The sequence below is a fragment of the Octopus sinensis genome, linkage group LG17 (assembly GCF_006345805.1).
Source record: "Octopus sinensis linkage group LG17, ASM634580v1, whole genome shotgun sequence".
NCBI lineage: Eukaryota > Metazoa > Mollusca > Cephalopoda > Octopoda > Octopodidae > Octopus > Octopus sinensis.
Window position 1 is genome coordinate 3,973,028 of NC_043013.1, and position 21,626 is coordinate 3,994,653.

The window sequence follows — 21,626 nt, forward strand, 5'->3', positions numbered from 1 at the left end:
CGCCTGCGCCTGTGAGTAAATATATGTATATATATATATATATATATATATATATATATATAAAATATATAATAAATAAAAACATATGCATATATACATACATATATGTACGTACCTACCTCTACATGTATATATACACGCATATATGAGTACAGGACACAAAAAAAAAACGTCGAACACAATGAGAAACGAAAACATAGACACAAACATAAGGAACTGGACATTTTTCTTAAGGACAAATAACACAAGGAAAAAACCCCTTCTTCAGTCGCCATGGTTTCATCTACTATATATATATATATAATATATATATATATATATATATATATGCGTATGTGTCTTTGAGTCTTTGTGCCCCACCACCGCTTGACAACTTGTGTTGGTGCGATTACGTCTCCAGTAGGTTAGCGGTTCGGCAAAAGAACAGATAAAATATATATCAGGCTTCAAAAAATAAAAATAACCTCTGGAGGCGATTCGTTCCACTAAAAAATTTCTTTATGGTGGTGCCTCAGTATGGCCGCTATCTAATGACTGAAACAAGTAAAAGGTAAACGTAGGCTAGTATTTGGAATAAATTTAGCTACTATTTTTGGAACGTTAATTGAGCATGTAGGGTGTCTATCGTTGGCTGGTCTAAGCGCCAAAAGCCCATGTTGGCATTTCTACAGGGCAACAATGTAATACCAGAAACTGCGGTTTTTGTGCAATATATATATAGGTGGGTACCGTAGGAGTTTTCATGTATAGTCCATGTTCGGCTACGGTTAAATTAAAAGAAAAAATTGAAGATGTGTGAGTCTCGGTATTCTTTTTAATTGTTTTCTATATATAAGGGGGGGGGGTGTACCGAAAAGTAACCGGAAACGTTCTCTGTGGGACAAGCACGTTGTAGTTCAGGCTTCCGTCTGTAGATGCCGCTTGATGTGACCCCCATGCATCAGCCTACTGGCCAGCGTCATCGAGTGCAGTCGTACTGTCACGTGGTGCATCTTTGTTTTGCAGTTCTTCTTCCCTGTTCGTCGATTTTTGCGATGGCTGAAATGAAGGGACGGCGTATTTCCATGAAATTCTGTTTTCTGCTGGGGAAAACGGCTGGCGAAACAGTTGTCATGCTTTAAACAGCTTACAAGAATGCTGCCACGCACAAAACAAGCTTACGAGTGGTTTTCCCGCTTTAGGAATAGTCACTTATTGCTTGAAGACCAATCTCGTTGAGGACGATCGTCGACCTCTCGAAGGAATGAAAATATCACGAAAATTTGTGAACTGATCTTGGAGGATTGTCGCCGAACAATTGACAAACTTGTCGATATGACTGGTGTGTCCTGGAGCTCCGGTCAACGAATTTTGAGCAAAATTTGTGTCTCACTTGCTCACAGAAGACCAAAAGCAGTCACGACTGAATGTGTATCGTGAGCTGAAAGAAAAGTTGTTGGAAGTTGATCTGTACCTTTTTCCGAAGGTCATCGCAGGTGACGAAAGCTGGTGCTACGGCCGCGACAAGGAAATGAAGCAGTAATCAAGTCAATGAAAGAATTCAATGTCACCAAGTTCCCCACGCCAAATGCGTCAAGTAAAGTCCTATGTCAAGGAGATCTGATTTGTTTCATCGATGCGAAAGGAATTGTCTACACAACATTTATTCCTCGTGGGTCAAACTATTAACCAGGCATTTTGCTTGGTAGTTCTGAAGCGTTTGCGAGACACAGCGAGACGAAAACATTCCCGAACAATGGCAAAGTGGAGAGTGGTGGTTTCTTCACGAAAATGCACCTTCGCCCACTGCCTTGAGTGTGAGACAGTTTTTGATCAAAAACCACATGTCCTCGTTTACCCACCCTCCCTATTCTTCTGATCTTGTTCCCTGCAACTTTTTTCTGTCCACCCGAATGAAAAACGTCCTTAAAGGAAACTATTTTGCAGATGTGGAATAGGTAAAGAAAGAAAAACGATGGATGCGTTAAAAGGAATCACTCCGCATGAGTTTTAGGACTGATTCGAACAGTGGAAAACACGCCTGGATGAATGCATTGTTTCGAATGGAGAATATTTTGAAGGTGATAAAAGTGTAAACATGTGAAACTAAGTGAATAAAATAATTTTGCAAAATTCAGGTTTCTTTTGGGTACACACACACGCGCGCAACCCCCCTACTTTTCATGACACATTGTCTGATATATATATGTTTAAAATATCATTTTAAAGCAAAAACAGTGCAAGTTATAAAAATTAATAATATAGCATTATTAATTTTGAAAGCTAGCATTTTAAAACTTTATAAATATATTCGACACACACATAAATACGTGCTGGGAGAAGTGTTAGCACACCGGGCAAAATACTTTGCGGCATTTCATCCGTCATCACGTTCAGAGTTCGAATTCCGCCGAGGTCGAATTTGCCTCTCATATTTTCGTGGTCGAAAAAAAATAAGTAGCAGCCGAGCTCTGGGACCGAAATTTCAGATCTTGCGTCAAAATTTGAAAACAACATAGGTCGATAGTTTGTGCTATTACCTGATATTTCAAAATTTCAGGAAAAGGGCCCTTTCTTCAGGAAGCTTACGGATAAAAGGTGTTCATAGCTGAAGTGTCTGTTCTGTAGTCTGTGTTTATAGCGACATCAGCTATTAATACCTTTACTCTATAGATTTCCTTATGCAGGGCCCCTAAACCTGAATTAGTGAAATGTCAGGTAATAGTACTAACCGGCAATCTGCATTATTAATTTTGAAAGCTAGCATTTTAAAACTTTATAAATATATTCGAAACACACATAAATACGTCCATATATACGTACGTACATGTATGCATGTATGTATGTACATATATATATGTACATTCACATTTGTATGTATGCATTTACATCATATATCTTAAAGCAATCATTCAGGATCTGTTTATGCGTTATATATACAGGAGTTGGACAAAATAATGGAAACACCTTAAAATTTCAAACAAATTTATTTTAATATTGGGTAGGACCGCCTTTGGTAGTAATTACAGCTTGAATTCTATGAGGTATGGACTTGTATAAAGTTTGAATGTTTCCAAAGGAATTTTTGTCCATTCTTCAGCTAAAATAGTCTACAGTTCTTGTAGTGATGATGGTGGAGGATATAGACTCCTTACTTGTTTTTCCAAAATGCACCGTAAATGTTCAATAATATTGAGATCTGGAGACTGTGGTGGTCAGATAAGATGTTCAACTTCTCTAGGATGTTCCTCGTGCCATTCAATAACAACTTTAGCTGTGTGAATTGGTGCATTATCATCCTGAAAGCTTGCGTTTCCCTCCGGAAACAGTTCCGCCATCATAAGATGAATTTGATCAGATTACATGCTTAAATAGTCTTTACTATTAATTCTGCCATGAAGGGAAACCTTTGGGCTGACGGATTTCCAAGATATAGCCCCCCAGATCATCACAGATCCTCCTCCATGTTTAACAGTTTGAAGAAGGGAGTCTAGGCCAAATGCTTCTTTTGGCTGTCTCCACTCATATACTTGACCGGTGGTCAGAAATAAGGTAAAGAATGACTCAACCGAGAAAATAACATTCTTCCACTGCTCTAAGGACCAATTCTATAGGTTTTTACTCCACTCTAAACGCTTTGCAACGTTTGTTTTTCAAGGTAGTGGTTTTCTGATTGCAGCTCTCCCATGAAATCCGGCTTTGTGCAGCTGGGTTATCGAGGTGGTCATTAAGCTCTGCAGTAATTTTGGGAGATATACTTTTGTGATCCATTTTTAACAATTCGCGTAAGAGTCCGACAGTCCCTATCTGAAAGTTCTGGTTTTCTTCCGGAGTTCTGTTTCGACGAGGAGGTTTTCCCCTCTTTCTCAAAGGCTGTCATTACTTTCGAGACTTCTTGATGCACCAAACATTCCGGCTGTTTTCATTACGCTAGCGCCTGCCTTACGAGCACCAACAATTTGACCTCTTTGAAAGTCCGATAGATCTCATTTTATGAATTTTAATTACATTTTTCTGATGATTTCTGAAAAGAAACAGCAACTTTAGCAAAACATATTAAGCAGCACTAATAATAAAAAAAACCCATAAAAATAACCAAGCTTTTGATGGTTTTATAGATATTTTAAAATTTTAATGCTATGATGCTTGGTGTTTCCATTATTTCGTCCAACCGCTGTATATACCCACGACGAAAGAAAATAGTATTCGAATACCAAAGGTAGTGTAATATGCCTTTGTTAAAACTACAAAAATCTTCACAAACTGTTACTCAGAGTTTCACTTTCCAATTCATCCAACAATATGATCACAACTGTTCGACGAACGGGAACGTGAAACTCTGAAAGTTTGTGAAGTAATAGTTTGTGAAGATTTTTGCAGCTTTAATAAAAGTTTTATATTGTTGATTGCATCGACCCTAGTACTCAACTGGTACTTATTTTATCGACCTCAAGAGAATGAACGGCAAAGTCGACCACAGGGGCATTTGAACTTAGAACGCAATGCTGGACGAAATGCTGTTTAGCATTTCGTCCGACGTCCTAACGATTCTGTTAGCTTACTGCCTTATACGCATATACATATATACACACAATGGAATTACTGTCGACTTTTCTAAGTTCACCTACTTTTTGATAGCTTTCGCATCTCACAGAGTGTTCAAGGATTTCTTATCACCAAGCAAGCTTGAAAGGGCTGCAGGTTTTATCGATGGCGACGGTGACCTGAACATGTAGCAGGTTGTGCGTAACTTATTTCGAAAAGGAAAAACATAATGTAACCTTTGGTTTACAAAAGATGAAAATGAATCGTCATGACACGGAAGCTTTCCTCATAAATTGGTCCAATCACGGCGAACCTAAGTCCGTAAGTCCGTAACCCCTCAAGCAACTAATAATCGTCCACATCCAAGATTCTTATCATCATCATCATTGTTCGACCGTGGTCGAGACAATGGAATTTACTATGTTGCGCCATACTTCACGGTCCATCATGGTATTACGGAGGTCCTGTTGCTGGATGCCTGTATCCCTGGAGATTACATCAGGGTAGGAGAGTGTGCGCCCTCTGGTGTTGCGAGTAGATGGCTTCCAGAGGAGAAGAGTAGAAATTACTTCTTTTTCAGCTCTACAACAATTTCCAGCAAACTGGACTCTCCTACCTTTCACAAGAGATGACACAGGTGGTAATTTCCCATATATTTGCATTTTGGTTGGATGGCGCCTCCATGAGAGATTTTGAGCTCTCATAAGGAGGTGAGTGTAGGTTCCATCCAACCGCCTCTCAAACTTCTTTGATAACGTCCAGGTTTCTGAGCCATATAGTAGGATTGGTTCGACTGTGGCTTTGAATATTTCAAGTTTGAAGATTCTTAACCCTTCTCCTGTCAGTCACTTCTTTGAGTCGATCCACTCATCCTTTCGCTCGCATACAACAAATATACAAAAAAGCACACTCCAAACACCTCCACATGTAAAAGCCCACGCCACTGCCAAGACGCCATCTTTAAAAGAGCGTATTAGCGCTACAGTGTATGCGTGTGTATGTGTGTGTGTGTGTGTGTGTGTGTGTAAGAGAGAGAGAGAGAGAGAGAGAGAGAGAGAGAGAGAGAGAGAGAGAGAGAGGAGAGAGAGAGGAGAGAGAGAGAGAGAGAGAGAGAGCATATAATTTGATAATAGAATTAGTGGAAGGATGTAAGCAATAAATGAAAACCTGGTGGATTTGATCTGAAAACCGCTGGAAAGACTATTCAGGCATGCAGACTATCATGTGCATACATATATACATTCAAACACACAGATACTTAATACAAATATCTGTGTGTGTGTCTGTTTGTACCCCACCACCGCTTGACAACCGGGTGTATTTACATCCCCGTCGCTTAGTGGTTCGGTAAAAGAGACCGATAGAACAAGCACTTGGTTTAAAAATTATAATGAGACTTGGGTTCGATTTGTTCGACTAAAACCCTTCAAGGCGGTGCCTCGGCTTGGCCACAGTCAAATGACTGAAACAAGTAAAAGGATAAAATATATACACACACACACACAGGCATATAAATGTTCGTTAAACACTTGCTCAATGTGTTATGAAGTCATTTTTAGTTTCGCACCAAAATTGGAGGATTTTAAGTGCATTTCAACGTTCATTGAGCGATTTATGACCAAAGCTTTCCTGTCAATAACCACATCGTCTTTTATTCGGGAGCGCATTAATCACCGCGTCCTTCTGATTCGAAAATCGTACGCTGGTATGCGACTTGGCTGCTATTTTTATGATCAAGTAACTGCGCCTTGGTTCACTTACACGCCGTCTCGTATTTTCCGACGCTGATGGAATAGACTCGTCATCAGCGATATTCTAGTCGTGGCCACCTCGTCTTTTTAGCGGCATGAGATACGAAATTAGTCATCGAATTCTTTTTTTTTATTCAAGACAGTAAGGTTAATTTGTTGCTGGGTACATTAACATTTTACTAAGTTAGACAATCTATCTATCTATCTATCTATCTATCTATCTATCTATCTATCTATCTATCTATCTATCTATCTATCTATCTATCTATCTATCTATCTATCTATCTATCTATCTATCTATCTATCTATCTCTCTATCTATCTATCTCTCTCTCTATCTATCTATCTATCTATTATTATATATCTATCATCTATTATCTATCATCTATCTATCTATCTATCTATATGTATATGTGTGTGCGTGTGTATTAATACTATAAATATATATAACATTATATATTATAAATATATGATATATGGATATATATTATATATATATATATATATATATTATTATACTATAGCAATATACATTAGATATATATATATATATATATATTATATATATATATATATTATTACATATATATTATATATATACTATAGGCATATCACACATACATATATATGTGTGTGTATGAATGTATATATTTATCAATCTATCTATTTATCTATCTATTTAGCTAGCTAGCTAGCTATCTGTCTGTCTATCTATCTATCTATCTATCTATCTATCTATCTATCTATCTATCTATCTATCTATCTATCTATCTATCTATATCTATATGTGTGTGCGTGTGTATTAAATACTCTAAATGTTATAGACATATATATATTATAAATATATGATATATAGTATATATATATATATATATAATATATATATATATAATACTAGCAGTATCGCCCGCGTTGCTCAGGTTTGTAAGGGAAATAACTATAAAGCATTTTTAGAGAGTTATAGCCAAAAAATAGCAAAAAAATGGAAAAAAATGATGGTAAATTTTTTTGAGAGTAAAAAAGGTGGAGTTGCGTCCCCTAGACAGTTTGCTGTTTGTGTTTCTGATTCTCGACCCCATATCGAATTTATCGATTTTTTTCAGAACTGGGGGAACTTTTCAAAATTTTCGCTGCGTTAGTTTTGAATTATGACATTGGGCTATGTGTGTGTCAAGTTTCATCAGAATCGGTTGAAAGCCGTGGTCAGGGTGAGGGTACAAGCAAACAGACACACAGAAACACGCACAGACAAACTGCCGTTTATATAGAGAGAGATATATATACTATATAATATACATACATATATATATATATATATATATATTATTATATATATTATATATATATATATAATATATATATATATATATACATATAGGCATATACACACATACATATATATGTGTGTGTATGAATGTATATATTATATCAATCTATCTATTTATCTATCTATTTAGCTAGCTAGCTACCTATCTGTCTGTCTATCTATCTATCTATCTATCTATCTATCTATCTATCTATCTATCTATCTATCTATCTATCTATCTATCTGTCTGTCTATCTCTCTATCTATCTATCTATCTATCTATCTATCTATCTATCTATCTATCTATCTATCTATCTGTCTGTCTATCTCTCTATCTATACCTGTTACTCTCACTTTGTTTTATCTTGCTCTTTCACACCTACACACAAATACACCCCACCTCCACACACACACATACACACACACACCCAGAGGCGCGGAGTCTGTTATACTATTTCGCTCATTATCTCCCTATCTATCATACTTGCTCTATCTTAATATGACGCCCACACACACCGTCTGTGTATCTCGTTTCAGTGTGTCACCACCCAGCATTCAAAGAAGTCGATACATTTGACAATTTAATTATATCAAAGATAATGCCTTGTGTGTTTATGACTCTGTGTATGTGTGTAGATGTGTTTGCGCGCGCGCGCGCACGCGTGTGTGTGTGCTCGTGTGTGTGTGTGTGTGCTCGTGTGTGTGTGTGTGTGCTCGTGTGTGTGTGTGTGTGTGTGTGTGTGTGTGCTCGTGTCTGTGTGTGCGTGCTCGTGTCTGTGTGTGTACGCAACTATGTTTCTAGGTATGAGTGTATATATGATTATATGTGTTTGCGGCGAACTGGCAGAAACGTTAGCGCGCCGGGCGAAATGCTTTGCGGTATTTCGTCTGTCGTAACGTTCTGAGTTCAAACTCAGCCGAGGTCAACTTTGCCTTTCATCCTTTCGGGGTCGATAAATAAAGTACCAGTTTCGCACCGGGGGCGATACAATCGACTCAATCCCTTCGTCTGTCCTTGTTTGTCCCCTCTATGTTTAGCCTCTTCTGGGCAGTAAAGAAATATATATTTCAGCATTTATATAAGTATGTTCATGAGTTTGCGTGCATGTTTATATATAAATACACATGTATACATTCACGTATGACCATATGCGTATATGTATGCGCGTATGACTTTGTATTACTGAACATGCGTGTGTCTCTATACTTATGAACGTAGCTATGCATGCATGCATGTTTCTCTTCATGCATTTCCCTTCCCCAGCCTAAGTGTCTACTCCCAGCTTGTCTGTCTTAAAATATAATATATATCTATCTTTATTGATTAAGCAATCATCCACATAACCACCTTCCCCGCATCAGTCCGTTCATCTCTCAACATTTTTACCTTAGTGATAATAGTTCTTTCTCCTTCAAATTCTCCACTACTTATTGCTAACAATTCCGTTACAGTAACAGACAACAAACAATTTTAGTATCCATTCACCCATCGATCTATCGATCAATTGATCCCTCCATCCAGCTATCCGTTCGTCCGTCCATCCACCATCTGTCTGTTGTCTGTCTGTCTATCTGTCTGTCTGTCAAACTATCATGGTGCGCGCATGTATATATACAGGGTGCGGTGAATAAACTGTTGTTTAAATTACGTAAAAATGAAAATAACACTGACGTCTCATTTTAACAAATATATTTATCCAAATGAGATGGAAATATCTTGAAATACTCAAGAGTAAATTTATTCAATAAAAGTGCCATTTGCTTCAACCACGGCCTCCAGACGACTACGGAATCTCCTGTAAATCTTCTGGAGAAGGCTGCCATAATCCTTATGCGTCCCACGCATAATAATCAAGAGGGTTGCAATCCGGGGAGTTAGGTGGCCAAGTGTTAGGGGTGATGTGCTCGCAGAAATTGTCGGACAGCCATGACTAGGTTCTCCAGCTTGTGTGACATGGTGCAGAGTCCTGTTGCTAGACATAGGGTCTTCTAGCAGCCACCCTCTTGACCGAGGGCAGCACTACCATCGCCAGGCACTTGATGTAACCCTCCGTGTTGAGTCTGAGGCCGTGTGGGAAGATGAATGGGGGCATAACGTCACCATCACTAGTGATCACTCTCCAACCACCCTGATATTGACTGGATGTTTGGCTTTTATCCCTCTCGGTACACGTCTTCAGATAGACAACCAAACACACTTAAATATTCGTATTGGAGCTTCCGGTGCGAATGCCAAGCAGTACAGCATGTCATTTCCAACTTTCTGGCAGAGTGATATATATATATGTTGATGAAATTTTTTTCTGTAAAAAAACTTCATTCTATATTAGTAGTAAACTTTTGACTATTCGCTATAGGGACTGGTAACCACTATAAGCTGTAGTGGAGAACAGTTCACACGTGTGCTGAGGCTGACCAAAGGATTTTATGTTTAGATATATATGGGTTACTTATATGTACTGATGATTTTTGCTTCGGCTTTTTTCCATGGGCGCATGTAAGTATCTTATTTATATCCTTTCGTATTTTCTACTGAAGAGGAAAAAACCTATCATGAGATTAATTCCGAAATTGATTCAATATAGAAATAACGAACTTTTAAAAAAAATTCTATCGGCCGGCTTTCCCCGATTTCAGGTCTTCGTGTTTTTCTGTAGCGAGTAAATAATATGTGGAAATTGACGATTTAAAAGTCTGTTATCAGCATATTGGCATAGAAATAATTTTCTTTAGTCCTTATTTATAAGATGTATATATATATATATATATATATATATTCTTTTACTCTTTTACTTGTTTCAGTCATTTGACTGTAGCCATGCGGGACCCTAACACTGATGTTTTTAAAGCCTAGTACTTATTGTATCGGTTTCTTCTTACGAACCGCAATGTCACGGGGACGTAAACACACGAATACCAGTTGTGAAGCGGTAATGGGAGACAAACACACACACACATATATGTATGTAAGTATGCATGTATGTATGTATGTATATATGTGTATTATTAAGTTAGACATGGCCTGGGCCAATAATGGCCGAAACCTATCAAAGTATCAAAGTATATATATATATATATAATATATATATATATATATATATATTTGTGTGTCTGTGTTACCCCACCATCGCTTGACAACCGATGTTAGTGTGTTTTTGTCCTCAGAACTTAGCGGTTCGGCAAAAGCAATTGATAGAATAAGTAGTAGGCTTACAAAGAAGAAGTCCTGGGGTCGATTTGTTTGACTAAAAGGGGTGCTCCAGTATGACTGAAATAAAAAAATACACACGCACGAGCATAAACGCAATAAAACGCACATATACCTCCACACACGTTCACACACACATATACACACGCACACGCGTACACACACGCACACACAAGCATACACACATATACACATGCACATACATACACACACATGTACGCATACATACCGCCACCACACATAACACACACTCATACATACACGCACTCAATTACACATACATGGCCATATACAAACATGCACAAACACGCACACACACACGCATGCACACACACACAGAGGAACGCACATATACTCAACAGACACAACCTCCTACACATACATACGCGCGCACACACACACACGCATACACCCACACATGCACACACAGACGCATGCACACACTACACACACAACATATACATACATGCACAAATGTACATGCACACACACATACTTCAAACTGCCAGTTAAACACGTTTCTACTGACCATTCCTCTACGCTCACAAGACTGTCACTCTGCTACTAAATTCTTCTCACAACATTAAGCGACAAAAACTTCACTCACACATACACATATAAACAGCCAAAATCAGATAGACACACACAACACATACACACACAAACGCACACACACACACACTGACTTGCGCGCACACAAACCTCCTTCTCTTACAATCTCCTGTCTTAGAAGGAACTTTTTCTTCACCCACATGTGCATCGTTGGCAATTTTCTTCCTCCGTCTTCCCTTCTATTGGACTTATCGAAGAAGAGCGTCTGCTCGAAACGTTAAACCATCTTTCTTTCCTTCCCTGAGCGTCTGCTAATACAGTACATGTACCACGTACTCGCGTTGTTGTGTTTTTTGTGTTTCTTCTTTTTGGGATTTACTATATATATATATATATATATATATATATATATATATATATATATATATATATATAAACAAATAATTCAAATAAACGGATGATAAACGAAAGAAAAAAAAGAAAAACAACGAACGTGAGGACGTGCACAAGAAGTATATTTACTTGATGCTCGGTGAAAGGACAGAGTTCAACGTTTCGAGTATAGCATTTCGTCAGAAAGGAGAAAGGGAAAGTCCAAAGAAGGAGAAGAAGAAATCGCCAACGGGCCACGTGTAGTTATATATGAAATATAAATAAATAAATAAATATCTATATATATATATATATATATATATATATATTATATATATATATATATATATATATATATATATATATTTATGTATATGTATATATATATATGTATATATGAAAGGTAAGGCAAATCATATTTTAACAAACGTACCTTTCAGTGGAAAATAAAGGAAGTGGTTATAACCCACGTTTTTATCTCTCTCTAATTAGAAACATTGGTATCGATCTAATGAGTTTCTACTTTTGTTAACCTTTCTTCAGAGCAGGTATACTTATCTACTACTCACAAAGAAATTACTGCTATTTATAGTGTATACAAAATCGGACACCTAAACGTAACTGTATAACTAGCATGTGCTGACAACGAATATGATTAAGCAATTAATAACACAAAACAGAACTCTTGAAAAATATGAAATATAAGACATCGATTTTAATGTAAACTCACTATTTTAGCTTCGAGTGAAAAGCAATTCTGTGGGACAGAGAAAGGGTATTCATTCTCTGATGAAAGTGCAAGAAAACCAGAAACTAGTTAGAGCAATCCCGTTTTTTGCGCTCATGGACATATAAAACCGTCTTCATAAGTATTTTGTTTACCTTTAACAGTGACTTCAAATGATATGTTCATTTGAAATAAAATACTTTTAAAATTATCAAAAACCTTGCCTTTTTATGAATAAAATATTTACATTGTCAATGCGTGCGTTGTTATGAAAATTAGGCAGAGTAATTTAGCAGTGTCCGAATTTGTAAACATCATAAATATCGACAAGTTACTGATCTCTCTAAGGACAGATGATGAGAATTTTTTCTCTGATGGTGATCTAACAAGACTAGAAACTGGTGAGTTCCTAGTCTTCTGCTCATGTTGAGATAAAAATTAGTTGTGTAACCTCTTTGTTTACTCCACGAAATGAAATTAAACTTGTATTTTTATTAAAGAATTATCACTTACATTTAAAATGCTATTAATATTAACTTTTACCACACAGATTTCGCTTCTGGATATTTCCTTCATCAGCTTTCAACATGGGATCACGACGATTTCGGCATCTTCTCATAATATTTCCTCCCCCGTTGTGACAAATATTTTTGATACTACCAGAAATGTTTAAAGGTTGTTTTAGCCTACATAGCAACATGCATGTTTTCCTCTGTCATTCCTACGGCTACCATTTAAAACCAAACTAGTTGGATGGTTGAGTAGCTGCAAATACCCAACTCATATAAGTAACGGACGACCCAAACCTGCTCCAGATACACATGTAGAGGTAAATCTAAATATTCTCTAAGACAGGAGTGCGATTTATCTTCCGTTGTTTATGAAGTTCAGGTTTCCAGTAATCTACAACAATGGTTGTACAGATATCAAACGTTATATCGGAGCCGTGAATGGAAAATTTAAATCACCTTTCGAATTTTAATATATATTAATTCTAAATGCTCAATTGGCACTTATTTTATCGACATCAAAAAGAAGAAAAGCAAAGTCAGCCACGGCAGAATTTGAACTCAGAACGTGAAGACGGCGAAATGTCCGGCGTGCTAACGATTCTGCCAGTTCGCCGCGTTCAGCGAAATGTTAATATTAACACACAACACACACACACTCACGCACGCACGCACGCTCACACACAGACACACGCAATAATATATATTTTCGTATAATATATAGTTTCATACGTAAATATTAAGCAACTATCAGACACTAAACATCAACTTATTACTCATATATTCACGAGATATTCCTTGGAACTTCTGGCAAGATGCGAGCGAACAAGTCTAGCATGTGGAAATATATGCTTGTAAGACAGAGTATTCAATTCCAACGATTTGTGTTCCACACAATATCTCTACGCGTCTACCATTTCATCAGCTGAAATCGACTTTTCAAAGCACTCAGAGAGTCGTAACACGCCGTCAAGAGAGACTTCTATTTCTAATTTCCAGTTTTGAATGTTTCTCTCATTGCAAACAGTTCGCCAAAATGCACTGAAAAACCCCGCGGATCTTTTCGGTTTGAACGGCAGTTTTTTTCTAGCGGTGTCATATGAAATTGTCACCCATGATTATGACCCTAGTATCGATCTATTGCATTTCAATCTGTTTTAGGGTTAGGGTTAGTTGGGGTTAGTTAGGGTTTGGGTTAGGGTTAGGGGTGGGGTGAAGGGTATCTTTTTTTCTTCAGAAATGTAAATAAACCCAATCTGTTTCTTAAATGAGGGACATATTCATACGGTACAGAATGTTTTCACCTCAATAGATGGTCATTGATTGGTTGAAATTGCAGAAATTGACGAAAAAACAAACAACAAATATCTTACAAACTATAGAATTTTCTCAATAAAGCCAAGAGAAAAAGATGTTTTATAAACACATTCTACCAGTATACGAAGTTTAAAAGTGTTTAGTTAACTAGAAATTATGTTAAAAAACTGCCGTTCAAACCGAAAAGATCCTACCCCGCTCATGTGTTTGGAATCGGAATGCACACACTCACTGTGCACTACGGACAGTTTTAGTGCATTCGTGTTGCAGCCCATGTGCTCTAATTCGGACAAGGCAACCTTCGTGTTTCGCTTAGAACAAATTGTCGTGATCTGTTCTCGCCGTCAGTATGTCTTTTGTGATGCCTCTTTAGTTCACTTGTTCCAAGCGACTAACGAGTTCCCTTTTTATTCTATTTTCCTCTATCACTATCTCTTTGCTAAAAGTTACCATGTCTTTTCTAATTTTGATTTTTAGCAAACTTGCCGCCTGTTGCTGATCATGGCCTCCGCGAATTCTTCTGTAGCTAGTGTGCCAATCCGATTCCCCAAACCTTTCTGCACCTGGAAGGACGCGTTTATCTTCGTGTAACTGGCTTCTTGTCCGTTTTTTATTTTCTTTGTGAAGATTACGAATTTGTGATCTGATTAGTCAATTTCCTGAACCTGCAGGAAACTTGCACTAAACCGATTTGCTCTAGAAAGCCTGATCGCCCTGGATGACTCACTGCGGTTTGACCAAATACACAGATATATTGGGGAAATGGAAACAAAAGCTGTAAGGGCGAGAAGTGCCTGAGAAACATAGTAAGGCCTTTGCACTCCATTCTCTTACCAGCTACTCCTTCACAATCATTGCGTGCACCGAAATGTTGTTCCAATTGCCAAGTAACACTAATGAGTTGTTTCTAGGAAGTCACTCGGCGTCTAAAGAAAGGTTATCGGGTACTTGTTGGGGGTATAAAGACAACTAGTTTGAATGCTCCAACAATGCCTTCGTTGCAATGTGGTTGATGTAATTGTAATTATTCCATTTCTTGGTGGTTGTGGTAATTGTCATATTGGTTGCTTTACATTATGCGCGTTTTTGTTACTCTTCTTACTGAGTCCAAAAAGACGAAAAGCAATGTTGACCTCGGTGACATTTGAACTCAGAACGTAAAGAGCCGGAAGAAATGCTACTAAGAATTTTGTCAGATGCGCTAACGCATTTGGCTGTTTGCCGCCTTACGCTTTCAAATTTTGGCACAAGATCAGTAATTTTGTTGTAGAGATGGGTTAGCCAATTACATCGTCCACAGTACTCAATTAGTACTCCTAAACGATGAAAGATAAAGTTGACATCATCGGGATTTGAACTCAAATCTCCGAAGAAATACCGCTAAGGATTTTGTCTGAAGCGCTACCGATTTTGCTGCTTCCCATGTCAGACAAAAATTAAATACTCTGCTTAGAATATTGCAAAAATCTTTCACCAATGTAGAATTGTTGACTCATGTGTTAGCAATTCGATAAAATACAGTTAATTTGCTCGTTTATTTGTATGTATGTATGTATGTATGTATGTATGTGTGTATGTATGTGTGTATGTATGTATGTATGTATGTATGTACACACACACACATATACACGTATTCTTTGCAATTCCGATACAAGGCCAGCAATTTCGAGAGGAAATGGGAGTCGGTTACATCGATCCTTATGCTGACTGCTACTTTATTTTATCAAGCTCAAAAGGATGAGAAGCAAACTCTACTTCGGCGCGATTTGAACACAGAATATAAAGAGCCGGAAGAACTACTAATTAGCATTTTGTCCAACGTGTCTAACGATTCTGCCACCTCGCCACCTTCATAGACACGCACGCATTCAAACACATACACATACATGTATGTGTGTGTGTGTGTATACATGCATACATACATACATACATATATATATATAATATATATATATATATATATATATATATATATATATATATATATATATATATATATATATATATACTAAGCAATAAGGGTTTAGCAACGAATTGCCTTACCACATACCGAATTTAGAAATAGCAGTCAAAGGGTTATAGCTATTTCTTCTACTAAAAAGGGAGATCTCAGTATATATATATATATATACATACGTTACATATATATCAACGGAGAGAGATAGAGGAAGAGAGAAAGATAGAGAGATAGAGAGATAGAGAGAGAGAGAGAGAGAGAGGAGAGAGAGAGAGAGATAGAGAGAGAGAGAGAGGGGTGGGGAATACCACATTTGCACGTAAACATACATACATACAAAAATACATGAATCTACGTTGCGAAGCATACATAAATACATGGACAGATGCCTACATGTTTATGCATGTGTGTGTCCCGCCGTACAAGTGAGTGCTGAAGGCAGTGGGAGGAGAACCGAAGACGCTGCTGTAAAATTTTCAAACCTCAGAATAAAATATAAAAAAGCAATTAAAGAGAAGGGGAAAACAACAGACAATACAGCGAATAGACTTCCTCTTCCCACTCCCCTCTCACTATTGACTCACGTTCTCTATCTAACACTGTCTGCGGGGTTGGCTGTCTTCCTACAAACACTTCCACCACCACCACCACCACCACCACTGCCTTTATTTGCTTCTTTGTTTTGTTTGTTGGTGTTGCTACCACCACCCTTCATCGATTGTAGATATGCTGTGTTGTCTACAACTTGGTTTCGATTCTCGCTCAAGACCACTTCACTTATTTTACCGTTCATTATGAAAAGTCGTCTATCTATCTATCTATCTATCTATCTATCTATCTATCTATCTATCTATCTATCTATCTATCTATCTATCTATCTATCTCAAAACATACATATATATCTTTTGATATATATATATATATATATATATATATATATTATATATATATATATTTGTATATTGATAGATAGATATATACATATATATAGATACACACACACACGCGCATATATATATACATATACATATGTACGCTCATATATATACATATATGTATATACATACATATATGTATATACATACATATATATATATATATACATGATATATATATATACATACAAGAGTGAAATGGTTGAAGATTAGCGTCCCGCTTGAAACTCGGAGTACCAAGGAGTTTGAATCAAACTTTTTTGATACACTCCCCCACCACATATATATGCGCATATATATGTAAATATGTATATATATGTAGGTATACAAACATACACGCACAGAGGCGTAGCACTATGGTTGAAAAGTTTGTTTCCCAGCCATGTAGTCTCGGGTTCAGTCCACCGCACAGCACCTTGGGCAAATTTCTTCTACTACAGTCCGGATCGACCAAAGCCACTTGGTACGACCCTAACACATCAGTCTAGCCAACCGGTCTCGTCGAGTGGTGTCGTACTGTCACATGGCACGTCCTCGTTTTGAAGAGCTTCTCCCCTGTTCATCAATTTTTGCGATGGCTGAAACGAAGGGACAGCATGCTTCTATAAAATTCTGCTTTCTGCTAGGGAAAACGGTGGCTGAAACAGTTGTCATGCTTTAAACAGCTTAAAAGAATGCTGCCATGCACAAAACAAGCTTACGAGTGGTTTTCAAGCTTTAGGAATGGTCACTTATCGTTTTAAAACCAACCTCGTTGAGGGCGATCGTTGACCTCCTGAACGAATGAAAATATCACGAATTTTCGTGAACTGATCTTGGAGGACCGTTGCCGAACAATTGACAAACTTGTTGATATGACTGTTGTGTCGTAGAGCTCCTGCCAACGAATTTTGAGCGACGAATTGCAAGTGATGAGTTGCAGCAAAATTTATGTCTCACTTGATGACGGAAAATCAAAAGCAGTCACCACTGAATTTGTGTCGTGAATTGAAAAAAAAAAAACAGATGGAAGTTGATCCGAACCTTTTTCCGAAGGTCATTACCGTTGACGAAAGCTGGTGGTACGACTACGACCCGGAAACGCAGCAGTAATCAAGTTACTGAAAGCATTCAATATCACAATGCCCCCCGCCCCAAAAGCGCGTCAAGTGAAGTCCAATGATTTGTTTCATCTATGCGAAAGAAATTGCCCACATAGAATTTGTTCCTCCTGGTCAAACTGTTAACGAAACGTTTTTCTTGGCAGTTCTGGAGCTTTTGCGAGATGCGGTGAGACGAAAACGCCCCAACCAGTGGCAAAATGATTTCATCACGACAATACGCCTTCTTTCTGGGATTCTGAAGAATGACTGGTGGTTGCGGAAGCGACGTTTGAAAGATGTACTGGATGATCCGATATATTTACAAACTTATATTCGCACTCCTAGTATATCTCTGATAGTCTCCGGGCTTGGGGATGCTGTTGGTAACACCGTTGTTAACGTAGTCAATATGGCGCAAAGATCCGGTGGTGTTATCGCCGTGGTTATTACTACTAGTCATATGGTTGGGGATGTAGCTGCCGGCGATAGTGAGAGTGGGACCGGTGGTAACATATGGTGTGGAGCCGGTCATCCCATCGGTGTCGATGGTAATTGTTTGGATAACTCCTCTGTGTCGCTGGTCCTGGATTGGTCATTATCTCAAGGTGTGGCGATTGTACTGGTGGTAGCATATGGTGCGAGGCTGATCACGCTACCTGTGTCTATGACAATGGTTTGTCCATCATCGCTGGTAATCTAAACTAATAGGTATGAGGTCTGAGTGCTCCAATTGATAAGCTATAAGGACCCAAATTCACAACGGAGGCTGGAGTTGTGGTAGCCACCGTCCAATAGGGAGAGAACCGGGGATCCGTAGAATACATCTAAGTCAGAAGGTATAATTTTAAAAAGAGAAAAACAAAATCAAGGCAAGAAAAGCTTATCAGTTCACTTAAATTAGTTTAATGGTGAAGCGAAGTAAGCAAATAAAAGTAACATAATAGTGTCTTACAGGTGTTTCTGGGATATCCCAGGTAATGGAACAATGTGCTGATCCACATTTCCATATACTGCGTATTCCGTCATCGGAGGCGAAATATAAATCATATAAATAAGAGAAATATAGGCAGGAAACTTTTATGTGGAGATGTAAAGAAAAATTTGATGTAGAGACATATGTAGGAAGGTATGAAGTCCAAGGTTCGTTATAGCTCATAGTTCATCCTGTTCCGGAGGGTATGTTTATCCATATTCCCGTGAAGGTGAACCTCCTTACGCGTATTCCTAAGATATATAGGAATATAACGAACCTTGAACTTCATACCCTGCTACACATTTCGCGACATCATCAAATTTTAGAAAAAATAAATAAGTAAATGATGGCAATCGAACCGATGAGAGTGTCAAGGCACTAAAAGAGAATGACTCTCTCCAGACACAATAATATTTGTGTGAGAGTATATATATATATATATATATATATATATATATATATATATATATATATATATATATATATATATATATACCGGCTATGAAGTGGTGGTGGGAGTCAAACACAGACACAAAGACACACACACACACACACAAAGACACACACACACACATACGCACAGATGTATACGATAGGCTTCTTTCATTTTCAGTCTACCAAATCTACTCACAAAGATTTGGTCGGCCCGAAGCAATAATAGGAGACTCTCGTCCAAGATGTCATATAGTGGGACTGAACTCGGAATCATGCATCGAACAGCCTGGTTAGGGGGCGCTGTGCGCTGACTCACATTTTTCTTCGTAACAAAAGACAGTGAGACAATTTTCTCCCATGGCTTTCTCATGGGTTTGAATATGCCTTAAGCATACTTGAACAAGTATGCATATGTGTGTGTGTGTGTGTGTGTGTGTGGTGTGTGTGTGTGTGAGTGTGTCTGTGTGTGAGTGTGTCTGTGTATACGTGTGTGTGTATACGTGTGTGTGCGTGTTTGTCTCCCGCCACTGTTTGACAACCGGTGTGGGCTTGTTTACGTCCCCGTAATCTTGAGTTCTGGAAGAGAGAACGTTAGAATAACCAGGCTTTAAAAGAAATTAGTACTGGGGGCGAATAGTTCGGTTAAACCATTGAAGGTGATGTGTCAGCATGACTGCAGTCCAATGACTGAAACAAGTAGAAAATAAAACGACAACAAATAAATATATGGCTTTGTGGTAAGAATCTGGCTTCCCAGCCACATGCTTCCTGTTTCAGTCCCACTGTGTGGAAAATTTCTTCTACTATAATCTTGGGTCGACCAAAACCTTGTGAGCGGACTTGGTAGACGGAAACTAAAAGAAGCCTATCGTATATGTATATGTGTATGTGTATGCGACAGGCTTCTTTCAGTTTCCGTCTACGAAATCCACTCACAAGGTTTTGGTCAGCCCAAGGTTTTATATATATATATATATATATATATATATATATATGCGTATATATTGTGCCTTTGTGTCTGTATTTGTCCCCCACCACCTCTCAACAACCGGTCACTTATACTATAATAATAATAATAATAATAACAAGAGCACTCAGAGAGCGCAAACATCCGCCAAGGCAACACCAATGTCCTCTCAACGATTAACCGGAGATGATTTTTAAAATGAGAATATCTGAAATAAACTCGACTGCTACCCGACCGCTCTCAAAAATTAATTAAAAAAATCGGGAAAAATAATTCAGAATCCTTGTCCAGTATCGAATCGATCCCGAAATCTAATCAGTTCGTGCCAAACATCCATGAAAGTTTCATCCGAATCCATTGAGCAGTTCTTGAGATATTCTACCCCACGGATAAACAATCACGATTGAAAACAATACCTCCGTCTTAGCGAATAAAAGACTAATAGAAAACTGTATTTAGGAGTAGATGTTACACAATGTGGAGGCGCAATGGCCCAGTGGTTAGGGCAGCGGACTCGCGGTCATAGGATCGCGGTTTCGATTCCCAGACCGGGCGTTGTGAGTGTTTATTGAGCGAAAACACCTAAAGTTCCACGAGGCTCCGACAGGGGATGGTGGTGATCCCTGCTGTACTCTTTCACCACAACTTTCTCTCACTCTTACTTTCTGTTTCTTTTGTACTTGTATTTCAAAGGGCCGGCCTTGTCACTCTCTGTGTCACGCTCAATATCCCCGAGAACTACGTTAAGGGTACACGTGTCTGTGGAGTGCTCAGCCACTTACACGTTAATTTCACGAGTAGGCTGTTCCGTTGATTCGGATCAACCGGAACCCTCGTCGTCGTAACCGACGGAGTGCTTCCATCCATTACACAATATCCAGGGACAAAAGGCAAATTAGGCTCTGTTTTATATTTCATGTTCAGTAAATACATGCTATCAGTTGCCTTTGAAAATACCCACGGATCGGGAAACTCGGAGTAGTCATGGAGTAAAGATTTAGTGTTTAATACA

The 21,626-nt window shown here is 38.1% G+C and overlaps 1 long non-coding RNA gene across 1 annotated transcript; it reads left to right on the forward strand.

Annotated features, from left to right (window-relative positions):
- The first annotated feature begins 947 nt into the window (after nucleotides 1–947).
- On the forward strand, nucleotides 948–17,845 carry LOC118766678. Its single transcript, XR_005002600.1, has 3 exons — nucleotides 948–1,004; nucleotides 3,638–3,640; nucleotides 17,705–17,845. It is a non-coding gene; the product is annotated as an uncharacterized LOC118766678 (long non-coding RNA).
- Nucleotides 17,846–21,626: the final 3,781 nt, after the last annotated feature.